General features: G+C 48.2%; 1 protein-coding gene across 6 annotated transcripts in view; it reads right to left on the reverse strand.

Moving 5' to 3' along the window:
* Positions 1–18,851, reverse strand: part of LOC139762708 (thyrotroph embryonic factor-like) — a 258,351-nt gene that overhangs the window by 82,412 nt on the left and 157,088 nt on the right. The gene's annotated exons all lie outside the window — the stretch shown is intronic.

An 18,851-nucleotide genomic window follows, 5' to 3' on the forward strand; every position in this document is an offset into this window, starting at 1 on the left:
CACGTCTTTATCCCCACACTCATCCCCTCTCCCTCCATCCTCGCCTCTTGCCTTCATCCTTCCCATTTGCTACCCTATCCTAAAGCCTTCTTTGTAGTCTCTTGTCAAACCCATTCCCTATCCCCTTATTCACTTCCATTCCACTTCACTTCAACCCTCCTTCATATTTTCAAAACTATGAACACCATTTCAATATCCTCATCTATTTAAAACATTTCATTGTCCTCTCAGATACTGCACTAAATGCCTCTCTCCATTACTATCATTTACTAACTCAACTTCAACATCCTCATTTCAAATCCTCACCTAGTACTAATCATTTCCCTGTCTTCACCTATTTAAGAGAGCTGATTAAATCATCCTCGCCCACTGTATATAATTCTTAACAGCTAGATCATTCACTGTCACCTCATCTACCAACAACGGCTCGCTGATCTCATTGTCAACATATTACTTCGTATTCCCTATTCATCTTTCTATTCCTTTGCATCACTATCCACAGCTTACAGTTTCACTGTGCCTTGATATGCAACTACCAATTGCGATCTACACTTACTTCACCGTATCTCCATCTGCAACAGAAACTATTTCAGTCTTCATTTCCTGCCTAACCAATTCGCTGTCTTCACCAGCTGCCAACACCATTTCAGTAACTTTATCTGCTAAAACTGCTGCCAACACTCCCTCCATGTACCATACAAATGGATAATTCCACAACTTCGCTGTATCTTTATCTGTTGCCGAGACTATTTCATTGTAAACTTACATCCTTTCTCTACAAGAGGTGTACGTAAAACTAGCCACACATCAGAGAATCTATTTCCAAAAAGTACACGTTCACTTCAAGCACTCTCAACACACACATGAACATACATCACAAAACTTTATGACCTGTGTGGCCCCGACCGGTGGACGTGGCCAGCTTCCTGAGTGCTGCAGGCGCCTCAGCAGGACAGAGGGGACTACTGGGTCAGGAGTAGAGTGTTGAAACTACTGTGCCTCTAAGATGACACACAGGATTATCATAGCATGGATAGATAACACATCGAACAGGAATGGTAGCCAAAAGCTCAAAAGAAAAATACGGAAGGCTTAAACCACCTCACAAATATATATATGAAACATTAGAAGTGTTCTTCCACCACAGGTGAGACCAAATTCCTATCTTGTTCTACTGGTTCGCTATGGCTAGGCTGTTGTCGGCCGCGGCTGCAGGCCTACGAAACCACTGCAGGCCTAGCTCGTACATAGGGTTTCTATTCGCTGCAAGCAATGTGATAAACATTTGTGCTATTTTTTGAGTCTATCATGTATTTGGTTTCCTGCATCTTCTTGGCTTCATGTTGGTAGTATTCCTTTCAACCTTCCACGCCTCTTACGTCAATTCGGAAGTATTTCTTTTCAGTATGGTTAGGAGCCATGCCTTCCAGGATTTTCCAAACGTAAATTATGCTCAACATTTTCTGCTGGTGTTTTCAGTCGTTCCCGCTAGTTTTGATCCTCGGCAGAGCAAGAGGAAAAATGCCTGCCATGAAAGATCTTTGCACACTTTCAAACTCTGCGAACGAAAGGCGAAGTCGTGCTAGAACGCAGCAAATGTTCGATTTAGGGGAATATCAGTTTCATTACTGTTGTTTTCCAAAAAGATAAATAAGCCGGCCTGCCATTGCGAAATCCGATGATGGATGATGATGTCCGTTTCTGCCTGATATTCTGTACTACCCATTATTTCTCACATTCCACAGTAAGGGGATGTCAGAACTTTTCACGATTACAAAACCATGATATTCTTTAACAGCCTATGAGAAGACTCGGTTACTAACAGCCTATCTGCAACTTCTTCATGTCTTCAGATAAATTTTCCATACGTAGTCCTAGTCATGTCAGGGGAAAAAAAAAATGAAACTATGGTTGTTCTTTGCGTCGATAATTCAAAAGCTAAAGTTCCCGTAGACGGGCTAGGCCTTCGAAGCCTTTCAGTCTGTGTAGAGCCATTTCGAAAACTGACATCCGCCCCACAAAACTCATCACACGAAATCATATGAGAAACACAGAGGTATTGATAATGGTACCATGTATTACACTCTGAAGCCATCAAATCAAGGGAATGCATGAAAATAGGGCATGCTATACATATCGAAAAATATTATCAAATAAAATAGTTTTGCGGAACCCAAATTGAGAAGCGCCGCCTGAACGATATATGTATATATATATATATATATATATATATATATATATATATATATATATATACTTCGAGTCCCCAGTGGCTCTCACTTATACCAAGCGGACACAAATGCGAGCGGAACCTTCTTATTATCTTTTACAGATGAAGCTGTATGTATGGGCACTTCAGCAGCAGAAGACACTAGAGTACATAATAAACTAAACTAACCCAAGATAAAAGGATACAGGGTTAAAAATTTCTATAATGAAGAAATGCCCCACCACATAAAAACCGGATACAAAACGAGGAACTTTTTTTCATTTAAATTATGTCAGGGATGTGGTGCCGTGCATAATGTAGGTGAAATTATTCTGCAGCGTGAGGGGTTACATCAGAAACGCCCTATTTCTGTGTGTGTGTGTGTGTGTGTGTGTGTGTGTGTGTGTGTGTGTGTGTGTGTGTGTGCGTGCGTGTGTGTGTGCGAGCGCAAGGGATTTGTTAACTTCCGTGTTTGCAAAAATTGGTGGCCATATGTTAGACAATGGAAGTTTCAATCCTTGGATGTGTTCACAGGCGAGTATGTGTCCATACATGTATGTGTAGATCCTGTGGTTACACTCAAAACAGGTTTCCGGCCACACCAGCCACATACCCGACCACTGTATTTACACAGACAAGTCCGATCTGTACGATAAATAAAAACAACCGTCAATCTTGTGAAAAAAAAAAGAAAAAACCAGTATGGGTGCCCTCCCCCCTCCCTTAGTACCTGCTTAGATAATTTTCTTTTTCTTGTAGGAAGCGGCAAGACACTAACGAATACAATAATTTCCAACAAACGAGGGAAATTGCCGCGGAAAACTGTAAAAAGGTATGAGATTTGGCGGTGGGCGAGCGTGTGTGTGTGTCTGTTGGAGAGGCAATGCGGAGGTGTCATGGCGACCCATCAAATGCTGTTTGTAGTAGTGTGTAAAGAGTCAGTAACAAGGCCGCCACCGACACCCGGCGGCCATGCCCCCACAATTATTCCCTAGCAACAACAACAGGCAACTCGCTCTTTAAAAACATCTTACATAATGGCAACATGTGCGTCGGGTTGGCTGGCACGAAGCCCCCTCCCCTCCCCGACCCCCCCCCTGCCCTAGCCCGGCCCCCCCCTCCCACACAGCACTCGCATCTCCCCTCCCCCAACCCCATCCCTCCCCCAACATGCAGGTCCCACCCTCATACGCTAGCTCCGCCCTCCCCCCGTCAACTCTTTCATGCACTGGTTGCAAGCACACGCTCCCGCTCTTTATGCCTGAAACCCTGAATGAAAGCAGAGCTTTTATTGCCAGACGGTGGGCGAAATCATGCGCGCCAGAGCGGGGCCTGGGAGTTGCAGAACATAGGGATCATTTTGCCCCAAGTCTAGCTTCAGGCGACGACACTATAGCCTTACTAGGAGCTCATACCAGTACAATGTGTATATGCCTACACACGACCATCACCAACACACGCAGTAGAAAGAGTTACAAGTGTTTAACTTCCTCATTTCACACACTGAATAGAAGACTAATGGATCGCTGTATATTCTATATTGATATCCTATGCACATTCGATATAGCAGGACCAAATTACTTGGCCCGAACCCTGGCTAGAGAGAGAGAGAGAGCTACAAAAGATGAGGTGGGGAGCAAACGCGGCAAAACCATGAACTAGAACAAAAATTTTGGTAGGAGGGAGGGAGGAAAGCAATGGCGAGAGTTAGCAACTGTCGCCGTCATGCCTCCTCCCCCTTCCAACGCTGGCACACCCACCACCACCACCCCCACTCCCGCGCCATTCAGGCAAGCAGACAGTGGTGCGCGGGCCCTGGCTGGCGTACGGGGCGTCCGCCGCGCAAGCAGCCTTAACCTACCACAAGCACGCCATTCTCACTCACCCCCCGGACAATGACCTTTCCCAACCTTGCTCCACGTCTGCCACCACCATTCCCCCCCCCCCCCCACAACACCAGGCGCGCTCCTCCAAATACGAGATTGGCGCCTCAATAACCCGGCTAATAATACCCCCAACCCCCCCCTGGCTGCTCTCCATGGGCCTCCTCTTGAACTATCTTCCTTACAAGCACCACGTACTTTCCCCCACCATGACACTCTTAACTAGAAATGTGAGGCAATCGATCTAGTGGATTCCCCACCCCCCATTCTTTAATATAATCAATACTTTCACTAATAACTGGACAATATGATTTACTGCTCACCATGACAATATATATATATATATATATATATATATATATATATATATATATATATATATATATATACAATATATATATATATATATATATATATATATATATATATATATATATATATATATATATATATATACGTAAAACATACAAACCTCCAACAGCCAGGATCGAACCTGGGACCCCTGTGCAAGAGGCAGGCTGTTGGAGGTTTGTATGTTCCATGAAGGTGCGCGTTCACATGCACTTTATTCGTATTCATATACCTCCGCGTTGTACAGTTAGGTTCGGTAAAACGCTATCAGCTGGCTATGTGCGTCTGTTCGGAAACAACCAAGTATAGACCCCGTTGCTCACCATTGTGAGACGAATGGTATTCGAGTACTATTTCGAATAGTTGTTTCCTATTATACAGTCCCATAACCTAGCGGTTAGCATGCCTGCCTCTTGCACAGGGGTCCCAGGTTCGATCCTGGCTGTTGGAGGTTTGTATCTTCTATGAAGGTGCGCGTTCATATGCACTTTATTCGTATATATACGTAAAGTGTATATGAACGCGTACTACCATATAACATACTAACCTACACCAGCCAGGATCGAACCCAGGTCCCCTGTGTAGGAGGCGGGAGCACGACTAACAGTAGTGCTCCCGCCTCCTACGCTGGGGACCTGGGTTCGATCCTGACTGGTGGAGGTTAGTATGATATATATATATATATATATATATATATATATATATATATATATATATATATATATATATATATACTGAAAACAGGTAAAAGAGAATATTGCCCACGTTATCTCCTGTGTCACAGAAAGCGACTAAGAGGGGCGGAAACGGGAGGCGATATCCTCCCCTCCTGTATATTACTTTCAAAGAATGGAGCACAGACGGTTTAGTAAGGCTCTGTTCCTTAAAGGTTGAATCACATGTTCTTCACGTGAGCTTATCTATCTAACTATCTATATATCTATCTATCTAGAGATGTAATTACCATACCTGAAAAAGCGGGTCATGCTCTACGTGTGTGTGTGTGTGTGTGTGTGTGTGTGCGTGTGTGGCGACTCATTACCATGGTAACTGTCGACCTGGGATTCTTATCTCGCAAAGAAAACGAGGTTGCATGTTTTTTTTAAGGAAACACGCAAGGCGGGGCGGTACATTCTTTTAAGAAACAAAAAAGATCATAAAGTTTATTGTGGGCCAAACTGATAAATCAACAAATTCAAAACAGACTGGGTAGAAAACGCGTCTGATCAAAGGGTTAACAACTGGATAATAACATCAACAAGAAGCAATAATAACTTACTCTAAATATTGGAGGAATAGTCCAAACTTGTGATCGGCCAGTATTGTATGGATAACCAACAGAGCCAACCCTCCACTGTTATAATGTTGCTACCACAGCATCACTACAACTACTACTACCACCACAATAATGATACTACTACTACTACTACTACTACTACTACTAATACCAAACCATCCAACCTCCCACCACGTTCGCTGACTCCACAACAATATCCACAGCCAACAGTAAGCATATCTTTGCCACAAACCACATTCTCGACCATACAACGCTGTCGCAACCACTATGATCACCTAACAGCCTCTCCCTCTAATCATACCTACCCATAGCCCACTACCATCTGCAGCTGAACACCATGGCCGAGGTAAGGGTAACGAGGAATTAGTGCTGACATCACATAACTTGAGCAATTGGGTTCAAGCGCCCGTCCTGTATGTACTAACCTAACCTAGCCAGTTAAGGGAGCTGACGCAACAGTTCTCTGATCCAATCTAACCACTTTACACGTTCTAACCTGACCTGAGCTGTTAATGCGCCCATCCAACCCAATCTAACCAGTTAAGGCGCCCTCTAACCCGTTACAACCTAATTACTTATGGAGCCCGCCATAAACTTTTTTTTTTCTTTTTAACCTAACCCTAACGAGTTGCGGCGCCCCACCCAACACATCTCTAATCTAACTAATGAAGGCGCCTAACCTGATCTTTCAAACCCAACCTATCCAGACACGGCCTAGCAGATTATAAAATGGCTGACCATTCCCAGAATGAATGGAGAAATCCAACGCGTCGCTTGCCAATCCCATGTGAACATCTTTCGCTACTTTCCGACACAATTTGTTTTTTAACCAAGAATGAAATGAAGATGCTGCTATGTATCATCCGTAAATATCGCGTTGGCTTCAAATGTATACCAATGCCATAACGAACAATTTCCACCATCAAGCCACCTTCAACATTCGTAAATACCAAGAAACAGCGCCTCTGTGTTGGGTGTGGTTGGTCCAGGTTCGATCTCTGGCGCGGGCCGATGACGCACAGTTCAACCAGCTGTTCACCCTTCCTCCGGCTGGTAGATTAAATACCAACTTGGCGGTGGTGGGTCAACAAGGGCTCCGGAACTCTGACAGGCCCAGCCAGCCGGCGACGGCTTGTGAGTTCGACTCAACCATACCCACAGGGTGTCCAACGTCTGGGGGGTATAGCACTCTGCAATCCCCTCGCTGCAGACACCACAGAGCCTACAACAGGGGAAGGACTTGCACCTCCACCAACCTGAGCTACAATTACTGGCCATCGCATAGTATGCCACATATAGCCAGAGCTCGTGGTACGTAAGGGGAAGCCGTGGCGATGTCTGTTTCTTTCCCTACACCGCTAAACTCAGGAATTCTTCTCCTTCCCTCGCCTTTCCCACGAGCCATGACGTCCCCCTTCTAAAACTTCGGTTTTTTTCCCCCACTTCCTCAGAATCTCTTTAAATATCATCCCCCCCCCCCCTCTCTCTCTCTCTCTCTCTCTCTCTCTTCTTCTCTCTTTACGTTTATATCTATTTTGACATTTTCTTTTACCTAAAGCCTGACCTTAGTAAAGTCCTTCGCCCGCGGCCGTAGCCTTCGACCTAAAACAAGTGAGGATGGGAAGAGGACAAACTGTCCCCACGGCCACTCACCGCTCAGTCGCTGTGGGAATTATAACGACAGTTTACGCAGTGAATCTGCGTAATGCTTGGCCAGTACTGCCAGTGGCCTCAAATGGGAATCATCCATAACTTCCAGTCCACTGTCAAGTACTTCCAGACCATATTCATCCTGGACGGGTTGGTCCCGTCAGCAGAACCCCACAGATGGGAGCCATCTTCGACGCGTAGTAGTCCAGTGTCAATAGATCCAAAATGGGTCACACCCTGACAGACAGTCGACTATGAGGGCTTCCACGTCCGTCAACACGCCAGACTCACCTCACGTCACACGTCAGTTTCGCTAAGCCTTAAACCCTTGAACACGACGACATACGACCCTCTGAGCACGCGGTAAGTGCCCTCCAGCACTTGAGCATCACGGCCTGAGCATATGACGTGACCCTTGGTATCTCAAAACACAAGATTCAAAACTTTGGAACCGAGTATTTGGGGGCCTCGGATTCTACCCGTGACGACACGTGTGTTTGAGACTATGGCGAACCTCGGGTCGAACCAGATGAAGCCTTGAAGTAACACGGTTGCATATTTCGAAATGTGCTTCTCTGTCGTTACAGTCTTCAAAAAAACTTCGTTCATAAATTACTATCCACATTGCAATAAGGGATAACTGTAGCAAAACCAAACGAAAGGTAAATTCATTTCAGATCATTCTTAAAAGATATATTTACAAGGGAATATACATGAAGTATATGTTAACTACGACCCACGATCCAGAGCAATTAGAGTTTGCAAAGGACTTGAGCAAAGTCTAATTATGGAGAGAAGAATTCTTACAGTATGGTAAATCACTCCGCCAAACACGGCGCCAAATATATTCATCACACACCAACTGTAAATAAGGTCAAAGAAATCCCGCGGATTTCTAATCTATTTATGCGCTACAGAGACGCGAAATGATGACATACACATATATGTGGTTTCGGTGCATTATACATGACAGCTAGAGACTGAGTGTGAACGAATGTGGCCTTTTGTTGTCTTTTCCTAAAGCTAACTCGCGGGGGGGGGGGGGGGATATTCATATGTAGCGGGGTGGCGGCGGAAATGGATGAAGACAGCATGTATGAATGTGTATATATGTATATGTCTGTGTATGTATAGGTATGTATACGTTGAAATATATAGATATGTATATATGTGCGTGTGTGGGCGTTTATGTATGTGTGTGTGTGTGTGTGTGTGTGTGTGTGTGTGTGTGTGTGTGTGTGTGTGTGTGTGTGTGTACAGAGAGAGAGAGAGAGAGAGAGAGAGAGAGAGAGAGAGAGAGAGAGAGAGAGAGAGAGAGAGAGAGAGAGAGAGAGAGAGAGAGAGAGAGAGCCGGGTCAAGCCAAAGTAGGGTGCAAGAGCACTCACATCTTGCTGCTGACCCAGTATAAATAGACAGTCAGGTCAGGAGAAGGTCACATCACGCGGACCTCGCCAAGCAACAGCCAAAACCAACGTAGCCCAGAATGCAAGAGACTCAGACGGCAAGGCTAGGTTAGCGCCACGGACGGGAGCAGGGCAACCCCGGCTCTCCTCCCTGCACCACCTCCCGTGGCATATGGGGGACTGGACGCACGACGGTGCGACCGCCTGAGCACGACGGTACGACCCTTTGGGCACGATGGTGCGACCCCTTTTGAGCACGACGGTGCGACCCCTTGAGCACGACGGTACGACCCCTTGTGCACGACGGTGCGACCCTTGAGTACGACGGTACGACCCTTGAGCACGACGGTACGATCCTTTGAGCACGACGGTACGACCCCTTGAGCACGACGGTGCGACCCTTGAGCACGACGGTACGACCCCTTGAACACGACGGTGCGACCCCTTGAGCACGACGGTACGACCCCTTTTGCACGATGGTGCGAGCCCTTGAGCACGACGGTGCGACCCCTTGAGCACGACGGTGCGACCCCTGAGCACGACGATACGACCTCGTCTATGACTGGACCTTTAAGGTCAAGTCATTAAACCCAAGGGTCGTTAAGATCCTTTTCAAGGGTGGTAACGTCATTCTAGAGAAAAGAAAATGGGAGGCAAAAATACAATCGAAATCCAGACGTCAAACTCGCCTCCTACCAGCGTTCGTATCTCGCGCGCACGCACGCACGCACGCACACAACTGTGGCCAAGGACGACGAGAAAAGCGGTGGAATCTTTCAACAAAACAGACAGATGCCGTTTGCAGGAGGAAAAGAAAATGTAGTGTGTGTGTGTGTGTGTGTGTGTGTGTGTGTGTGTGTGTGTGTGTGTGTGTGTGTGTGTGTGTTGCAGGTCAAAATCGGAAGCTTGGTTGCCAGGTAGTGAGCAGGCTGTGCAGACCAGACATGACTTGCTGACCAGGTTACCCTCAGCTGACTAGGCTGACTGGAGGCTGACCCCACTTGAGCAAGTGCGAAGGAAGGAAGGAAGCAGTGGGTTGATGCAGGAGGAAGAATATGACCTTGAAGCAAGTTAAGAGCTCTGGTCTGGCGATGGCCTAGTTCAGTGCCAGGACGGAGGGGTGACTTGGGAGGGGGGTAAATACGGTCGTATGGGGTGGCCTGGTTGAGGGGGGGGGGGGAAGGGCGGGCTTTGAGATTGTTTTGAAAGTGGGGAACTGATATGACAGTGGGAGGAACTGATGTGACAGTGGGAGGAACAGATGTGAGTGGGAGGAACTGATATGAAAGTGGGAGGAACTGATATGACAGTGGAAGGGACTGTTTTGGCAGTGGGAGGAACTGATATGACAGTGGGAGGAACTGATGTGACAGTGGGAGGAACTGATGTGACAGTGGGAGGAACTGATATGACAGTGGGAGGAACTGATGTGACAGTGGGAGGAACTGATATGACAGTGGGAGGAACTGATATGACAGTGGGAGGAACTGATGTGACAGTGGGAGGAACTGATGTGACAGTGGGAGGAACTGATATGATAGTGGGGAAGGAACAGATGTGACAGTGGAGTGTGAGGGCCAGGCTACGAAGGCCTGACAAGGGGTGACCTGATCTTTAAGGAAGTGATCTTGCTCTGATGGCCCGCCTTGACTGTGTGACGGTGCCAGGATCCGCGACAGTTGCTTCTAGTACGACACTGGCTGCGAGGAATAGCATAGAACACTAACGTCTGGTACATGGGAAAGACAGATAGCAGGAGGCATGATGGGTCTATGACGACGAAGACACTAATAGAATCATAAAGTCCAAAAATACCTAATTTACCACGATTGTGGATTATAAAGCATATATAATCATAAGATTAAACTCATAATTCAACATCTTTTTTTCTTATAATCTAAAGAAGAAAATAAAAGAGAATAAAAAAAATGGCCGTAGGAAATCCACCTCAGCTCACCAACTTTCCGTTTTCTTCTTGTTATGACTCGGAAGGAAAAAAATTCGAGTCCAAACGAAGAGTAAAAAAAAAAAAGGGGGGGGACGATTGTCATCATCTTCCCCCTCACTGTGTCTGTGCACCTACTAACACACACCGGTGGCTCTGGGGCGGGGGTTGAGGCCGACCGACATCGGCCTGCAGTCGGTCGCCCGAACACGGCGACGGGAAACGTTAAAATTAACCCCCCTCCCCCCCACACCCCCTCCTTCCCTCACCCGAAGTGTCGCCCACACCGCTACCGCTGCCGCCGCTTTGCTCGCCCGTCTAAGCGCCCCAATCGTACAGTCTGCCCCCCCCCCCTCCCACACACACACACACATACACACACACACACACACCAGCCCTCTTCCTCCTCCTCCACCTCCGACTTCCACTGGTAAATCCCTCTAACTCAAATACGTGTGTGTGTGTGTGTGTGTGTGTGTGTGTGTGTGTGTGTGTGTGTGTGTGTGTGTGTGTGTGTGTGTGTGTGTGTGTGTGTGTGCGTGCGCGCGCGCGCGAGCGCAGGGCTGACATAAGCGTGCGCGTTTCTTCTAAAATACTCGACCATGTGACAAATGCAGACCCTTCGTCGCAAACTTTACGATTACACGGCAGATTTTGCGATGACGTAACAGGGGAAGTAAGGCTGGTACACGTGACGGGAAGATGGCAAGCGTCGTAAGGAATTTCAAAATAATATAAGTCGTACAACGTAACACCCACACACACACACATACACAACTTTAGGAGCTATACTTGGGGGGAGGGGGGCTCAAGGGGCCAAGTCATCATACCTAAAATGTCGTACCGTGGCACTGAGAGGTCGTACAGTGGCACTGTGGGGTCGTATCGTGGCACTGTGGGGTCCTACCGTGGCACTGTGGGGTCGTACCGTGGCACTGTGGGGTCGTACCGCGGCACTGTGGGGTCGTACCGTGGCACTGTGGGGTCGTACCGTCGTAATGTGGGGTCGTCCCGTCGTACTCAAGGGTCGTAGCGTCGTGTTGAAGAGGGGGGAGGGGAGGGGGGGTTTACGGTTAACGAACTCAACATGGAACCAGCGTTGTCATTTACGGTTAACGAACTCAACATGGAACCAGCGTTGTCATTTACGGTTAACGAACTCAACATCGAACGAGCGTTGTCATTACAGATCGAAAAAAAGGGACGCTAGTCGTGGAAATACAACGGACTGACTGACCATCGTTTCAAACCCTTGCTGTCCAGTCCTTCAGGTACGTGAACACAGTACCAGGAATCATATACCAAACTCATCTTAATGCAGACCTCGACTCCGTCTCTACTCAACATCGGATTAAAAATCAACAGCACCAAAACATGCTCTCTCTCTCTAAGCAATGGATCCTTATAAGTTATTTATAATATATATATATATATATATATATATATATATATATATATATATATATATTCCTATGAGTCCACGGGGAAAATGAAACACGATAAGTTCCCAAGTGCACTTTCGTGTAATAATCACATCATCAGGGGAGACACAAGAGAGAAATGTCAGTTAATCCTTTCCAACATTCATATATATATATATATATATATATATATATATATATATATATATATATATATATATATATATATATATATATATATATACAGCTGTAGGGGAGAGGGGCAATACAAGTAGTCTTACAGACGAGTCCCTCAACACACACCGTGGCAGGGATTGCGTCCTCCACAACACAATCGCCTTTTCAAGACGAGTGGCTCATCAGGGTATAGCAACCTCCCAAAACCCCACCACAGCATGTGAGCTTAGGAGGGAACAACGGCCGGGGTATCGAAAATGGTGGGTATCAAGTAAGCACAACCCCACTCCAACACCAGGCAACACTCACTTCTACGTTTTCAATGTTCAACGATCGAGCCAAAAGAAAAAAAAAGGGGGGTCAATTAACCCTCACCCCCTCTTCAACCGGATACAGCACAACCTGTAATTAGCAACTGGAGTTCCGGGTGTCCATTTTAAGATGGGGGGTGTTTGGCCAATACGGATGCCAGATATACAACTGCGGGCTTCGCACTTTCGGGAGGCATGCGCGACAGCAGCCAGAAATGACCATATACACGCTGCACAGCTTCGTTATGTAAGCCAGGGGCCACCACCACTGAGCATGCGCTGCTCGATTCCAAAACGCTATACATTTCTGATCAACGAAAAGTCTCTCTCTCTCTCTCTCTCTCTCTCTCTCTCTCTCTCTCTCTCTCTCTCTCTCTCTCTCTCTCTCTCACACACACACACACACACAGCTCTGGTCTCCCTGAGGTCTTACCGGGAGTCTTCGCCAGGCGAAGCGTGTGAAAAGTATTTCCAATGCGAATATCTTAACACATCGCTCAAGCGAGAGAGAGAGAGAGAGAGAGAGAGAGAGAGAGAGAGAGAGAGAGAGAGAGAGAGAGGAGAGGAGAGGAGAGGAGAGGAGAGGAGAGGAGAGGAGAGGAGAGAGAGAGACTACTTTAAAACAGCACGTGGAATCAGTGCTTCGGGCCGTAAAGGTCAGTGACCTTACTCGAAATTTACGCCTGCAGGGAATAGGGGTCAACGAGAGGAAGTTACGTAAATATTTCACTCGACTGGGTCGCTCTACTTCCCCCTTCCCAACTCCAACCCCCTTTGCTCTGGCGAAGAGAGTGCTCAAAAAAAAAAAAAAATAGGGCATTCCACTTTAAACTTCTAAATTTTGTTGATTCAACACACTTATTTCTTAGTTGAATTGTGAGACAAGACACATTTATCTTAAGGGAGAAGGTAATGAAAAATTACGAGAGAGAGAGAGAGAGAGAGAGAGAGAGAGAGAGAGAGAGAGAGAGAGAGAGAGAGAGAGAGAGAGAGAGAGAGAGAATGGACGAATAAGAGAAAACAAAAGCAGATAAAAGCAGGATAGAGTGCAGAAAAAGGGCATAAAAAAATGTATGAACAAACGACACGGAAATTTTGGCAACCTTCCTCCCGTCCGATGTGCAGTACGACGCGTCTTAACTACATGGCTATGCGGCAGCGCTTTCTAGCCAGCCGGCCCTGCACGGCAGTGCCGGACGTACGACGAAGGTGATAACCTTGACCACTACTCTCTGACCTCGCAAATTTACAATCATTAGCACACCCTCCAATCATATGGCAACTTAATCTTATTGATTATTAAATCATCCATTGAAGATAATTCGACTATAAAGTGTCTGGGATTAATAGACAAAAGAGCAATTAGCCACACAAATGAGTGCGAGACCAACAGAGCAAGGGCCCGCCTGGGGTCGCACCCCGCAAGGGTTCGAATCCTGAGCGTGGCAGTCGGCCTACAAGCCAACACCAAGGTGTTCATCTTCCCCTCGGGGGCTGGTCGATAAATGGGTATCTGACTTGGGTGTGTGTGTGTGTGTGTGTGTGTGTGTGTGTGTGTGTGTGTGTGAAACGCTGAGTCACATTTACGACACATGTCTCGGGTCCCCTTCGTACGTCCTACATGACACACGGTAAAACATGAGGCGGATGTGTGTGTATGGTCGTGAGATTGTAAGTCCAGTTCATGACCCGGATTTTCTAGGGCCTGGCTCCTTAACTATAAGGATAAGTTACATAGAAAACACACACCCAAAGGTCACGACGAAGTGCTCTGGTCCTAACACTCCTGGAAAAGGATGAAGTTCCCCTTTAAAAGCAGTGGAGGAAAAAAGATAGCAAAGCAAAGGCTCTCTCCCCAACTCTCCTCACTGTGAGGGGGACATAGCGGCCCATGTCGCACGAGCCGTGATGAGGCGGGGTGACGATGGGCTCGTGTGGTGGTAGTGTGGTGGGATGTGGTACACGGTGTGTGTGTGTGTGTGTGTGTGCGCGGTAGGCTACTAGGGACAACTATGGTCCTCCTCAACTGACGAACATGCAATGCAGGTTCTCTAGCTTCACCATCCTATCAAAGAACCCCAGTTAACAAGATTATACACATGTTGCGTCACAGACATGTGAGGGCTTGATGGAAATTGATCTTCCCTTTGGCCGTACATACGCGTGCAGCACCACCATCTGCCATCCCTCCTTGGCCTCAATAAGCCAAACATATATACACATAAGTACACCACCCGCTGACGTCAACAGCTCGAAGGAAAAACTTTTCTGAGAGCTGAAGTTACGATGGTGCCGGCAAACTTCTCCTGTGGGCCGTAAGATACAACATCCTCACAGCTGCCGATCACAAACACAAGGACTTTCAAATTGCAAGCTCTCGTAGTACCCCAGGTGGCCATCGCCCAGTACGATACGCTACGTCACTTTTCTCCGTCTCCTCGACTACAAGCCACTTCTTTCTGTGACCTCAAAAACAAGGCGCTGGTCCCGTGAGTCTGTTCAGAAATGCCCAACTTCCGTTTTCTAAGCCCCGCCGCTTGCTCGGCTCCAGCCAGGAGTACCGAACCATCAGCATACAATAACGACCGCCTCCCTCAGGACCTGATCCCTGAGCATGACGGTGCGAGCCTCGAAGCATGACAGCGCGTCCCTTGATCATGACATTGCGCGTCCCTTGATCATGACGGTGCGAGCCTTGAAGCATGATAGCGCGTCCCTTGATCATGACGGTGCGAGCCTTGAAGCATGATAGCGCGTCCCTTGATCATCACATTGCGCGTCCCTTGATCATGACGGTGCGAGCCTTGAAGCATGATAGCGCGTCCCTTGATCATGACATTGCGCGTCCCTTGAAGCATGACAGCGCGTCCCTTGATCATCACATTGCGCGTCCCTTGATCATGACGGTGCGAGCCTTGAAGCATGATAGCGCGTCCCTTGATCATCACATTGCGCGTCCCTTGATCATGACGGTGTGAGCCTTGAAGCATGATAGCGCGTCCCTTGATCATGACGGTGTGAGCCTTGAAGCATGATAGCGCGTCCCTTGGTCATGACATTGCGCGTCCCTTGATCATGACGGTGCGAGCCTTGAAGCATGACAGCGCGTCCCTTGATCATCACATTGCGCATCCCTTGATCATGACGGTGCGAGCCTTGAAGCATGATAGCGCGTCCCTTGATCATGACGGTGCGAGCCTTGAAACATGACAGCGCGTCCCTTGATCATGATATTGCGCGTCCCTTGATCATGACGGTGCGAGCCTTGAAGCATGACAGCGCGTCCCTTGATCATGACATTGCGCGTCCCTTGAAGCATGACAGCGCGTCCCTTGATCATGACGTTGCGAGACCTGATCCATGACGGTGCGAGCCTTGAGCATGACCCCCTGGTCTGTCACTTTACCCTTAAGGGTCCGTCTGGTGAGAGGCCAGACCAACACAGGCAGCAGGAAGGGTTTTACCATCGCATTCAAGTGTCGCACCTTTTGCCCTCCTCGCCAGGAAGAATCAACACCCAAAGTGACGGCTCTTCTCTAAGAAAATACAACACGTGTTTTATGACTGTAGAGATACAACAACAACAACAACAACTGCTGCTGCCTCCTCCTCTGAGCACTGTTGGATTTCCATCTCATGGATTCTTACCCTCATTAACATCGTGAAACACCCCTTTGTTGTCCCCTCCTCCTCCTCCTGCTCAACCACACAACAGAGGCAGTGAGAACAGGTGCATAAAAACGTTTACAAGATCACCCCCCCCCCCCGCCCTCCCCGGTCGCTCTTACACCACGGGAGAGGAGGTGGTCGAACACGCAGCTCCCTCCCGACTCTCTCTCTCTCTCTCTCTCTCTCTCTCTCTCTCTCTCTCTCTCTCTCTCTCTCTCAAAACAGCACCTGCAATCCACCAGAGTGCTTCTCCGTGCGCCAACCTCGCCATCCCGTGCCACACGAGGTCCCTCGAACCCTACGTGCTGTACTTCGGCATCGACGGCATCCACCCCCCCCCCCCCCCAACACAACCCTGCCTCTGCAGCTTGGACATATCCTCAAAATGATCATTACACCACCACCTCAACGTCCATGCAAAGACTATATATATATATATATATATATATATATATATATATATATATATATATATATATATATATATATATATACCTTTACCCTATCTATATACTGCCCTTTACCGTGTCTATATAATTGTGTACTTTCTCTGTATCTCTTTAGCTTTTGGATGCAATAAATTCCAAGTGAACAGCTAACGTGCACACCCTCACAGACGAAGCAGACGACAGAGACCAAGTATGCAGGCACAGCGATGAACCCAACAATGTCAACAAAGACTTGAGATAACAATGGCTGTTTTGCCGCCAGACAGCTGACCAGCCCACAGGTGGTCCGGGTGGGTGAACATCCCACAAGTGGGACGGACAGGTGACCAGCCCACAGATGGACCAGACAGGTGACCATCCCTGTGGGAAGGGCAGATGACCATCCCAGATGTGGGCCGGGTAGGTGACTACCCCACAGCTGGGCTGGACGGACAAGTGACCAGCCCACAGATGGGCCGGGTAGGTGACCATCCCTGAGGTTGGGCCGGGCAGGTGGCTACCTCATAGGTGGGCTGGACAGGTGACCCACCCTACAGGTGGGTTGGACAGGTGACCCATCTTACCGGTGGGCTGGAGAGGTGACCCACCTTACAGGTAGGCTGGAGAGGTGACCCACCCTACAGATGTTGTGGGCGACCTCCCGGCTCCCGACGTCCACTCCCTCTCCGACCCTGCCATGCTACACCATTACTGCACCTGTGAAGGTGTCGACTGGTGTGAACCGGTTACCTGTGTGTACTTGATGAGAGCGCTCAACCTGGGTGTCCCCGCTGCCGGAGTACATAAGGATGACGTAGCTACTGAGCTGTAGACGATGATGGGTGAAGAAGGCGACCATGTCTGCTTCTACCAAGGCTGCGGATATCTTTCACTGATAAGCTACACATCCTCCATCTCTGTTCTTTGTCTGGAAGCGCTGGGCCATTTCCCGGTGACGTCTGGAAAGCCCTGGAACCAACGGGCCATTCCCCAATGGTGTCTGGAAAGCCCTGGTGTCAACGGGCCATACCCCAATGGTGTCTGGAAAGCCCTGGAACCAACGGGCCATACCCCAATGGTGTCTGGAAAGCCCTGGAGTCAATAGGCCATTCCCCAATGGTGTCTGGAAAGCCCTGGAGTCAATAGGCCATTCCCCAATGGTGTCTGGAAAGCCATGGAATCAACGAGCCTATTCCCAGTGATGCCTAGAAAGCCCTGGAACCATCGAAACATTTTTCAGTGGTGTCTGGAAAGCCCTGGGACCATCAAACCATCCCCCAGTGGCGCCTGGGAAGCCCTGGAACCATCGGGCCATTTCCCGGCGATACCTGGAAACCTCCAGAAGACGCCGCAACAACCAACGGTCCGCTATCATCGCCAAGCCTGCCTACCCCTCAGGGATGTGAGTCTCTGGCAAGGAATCCTCAACGAGATTCCCGGACGACTGGAGGCAACGTCAGCACGGGATCGAACCCGGGCTTTACACTGACCAAGCGATGCCACAACCCATTCAACCCCTTTGGCAAGTTGGTAAGCACCCCCAGGTGACCCTTTGTAACTGGGTCAAAGGTCAGGCTTCCACGCCCAGCGATTGCGCCGTCGTCGCGCTTAAGACGTTAACTACAAGAGGGTGCCATGCATCACGCGTATGTATGGATACTGCTCGCTCTACTTCACGTTTCCATGCGACAGGCATGTCTGAGGAGGTGGTGGTTATCTACGTACCAGACGGGGGTGTTCGAAGAAACACCTGTGTCACTAGCACTGCAGTACAGTCGCTAGAAGAGGAGGAAAAACAAAGAAATGGATGGCTATGCTTTCTGGAAAAAATCATAAAAGAAATGTCTGCTACTGGGTGTGGAATGGGTGGAAACACTGTCAAAGAAGAAATGTCAAATCCCATCAGGTTCCCTGGCTAAAGGCGTGGAATTTCCCTAAAGCCATGAGCCAGCTTGAGTTCCGGGTTAAACCACTTAAACATAATCTAAACCAGAGTTATGGGTCTAACGCCCCCCCCCCCCCTCATCCTTCATACGCAGGAAACGAATCTCTCTCTCTCTCTCTCTCTCTCTCTCTCTCTCTCTCTCTCTCTCTCTCTCTCTCTCT

Source organism: Panulirus ornatus, chromosome 44, assembly GCF_036320965.1.
Source record: "Panulirus ornatus isolate Po-2019 chromosome 44, ASM3632096v1, whole genome shotgun sequence".
Taxonomy (NCBI): Eukaryota; Metazoa; Arthropoda; class Malacostraca; order Decapoda; family Palinuridae; genus Panulirus; species Panulirus ornatus.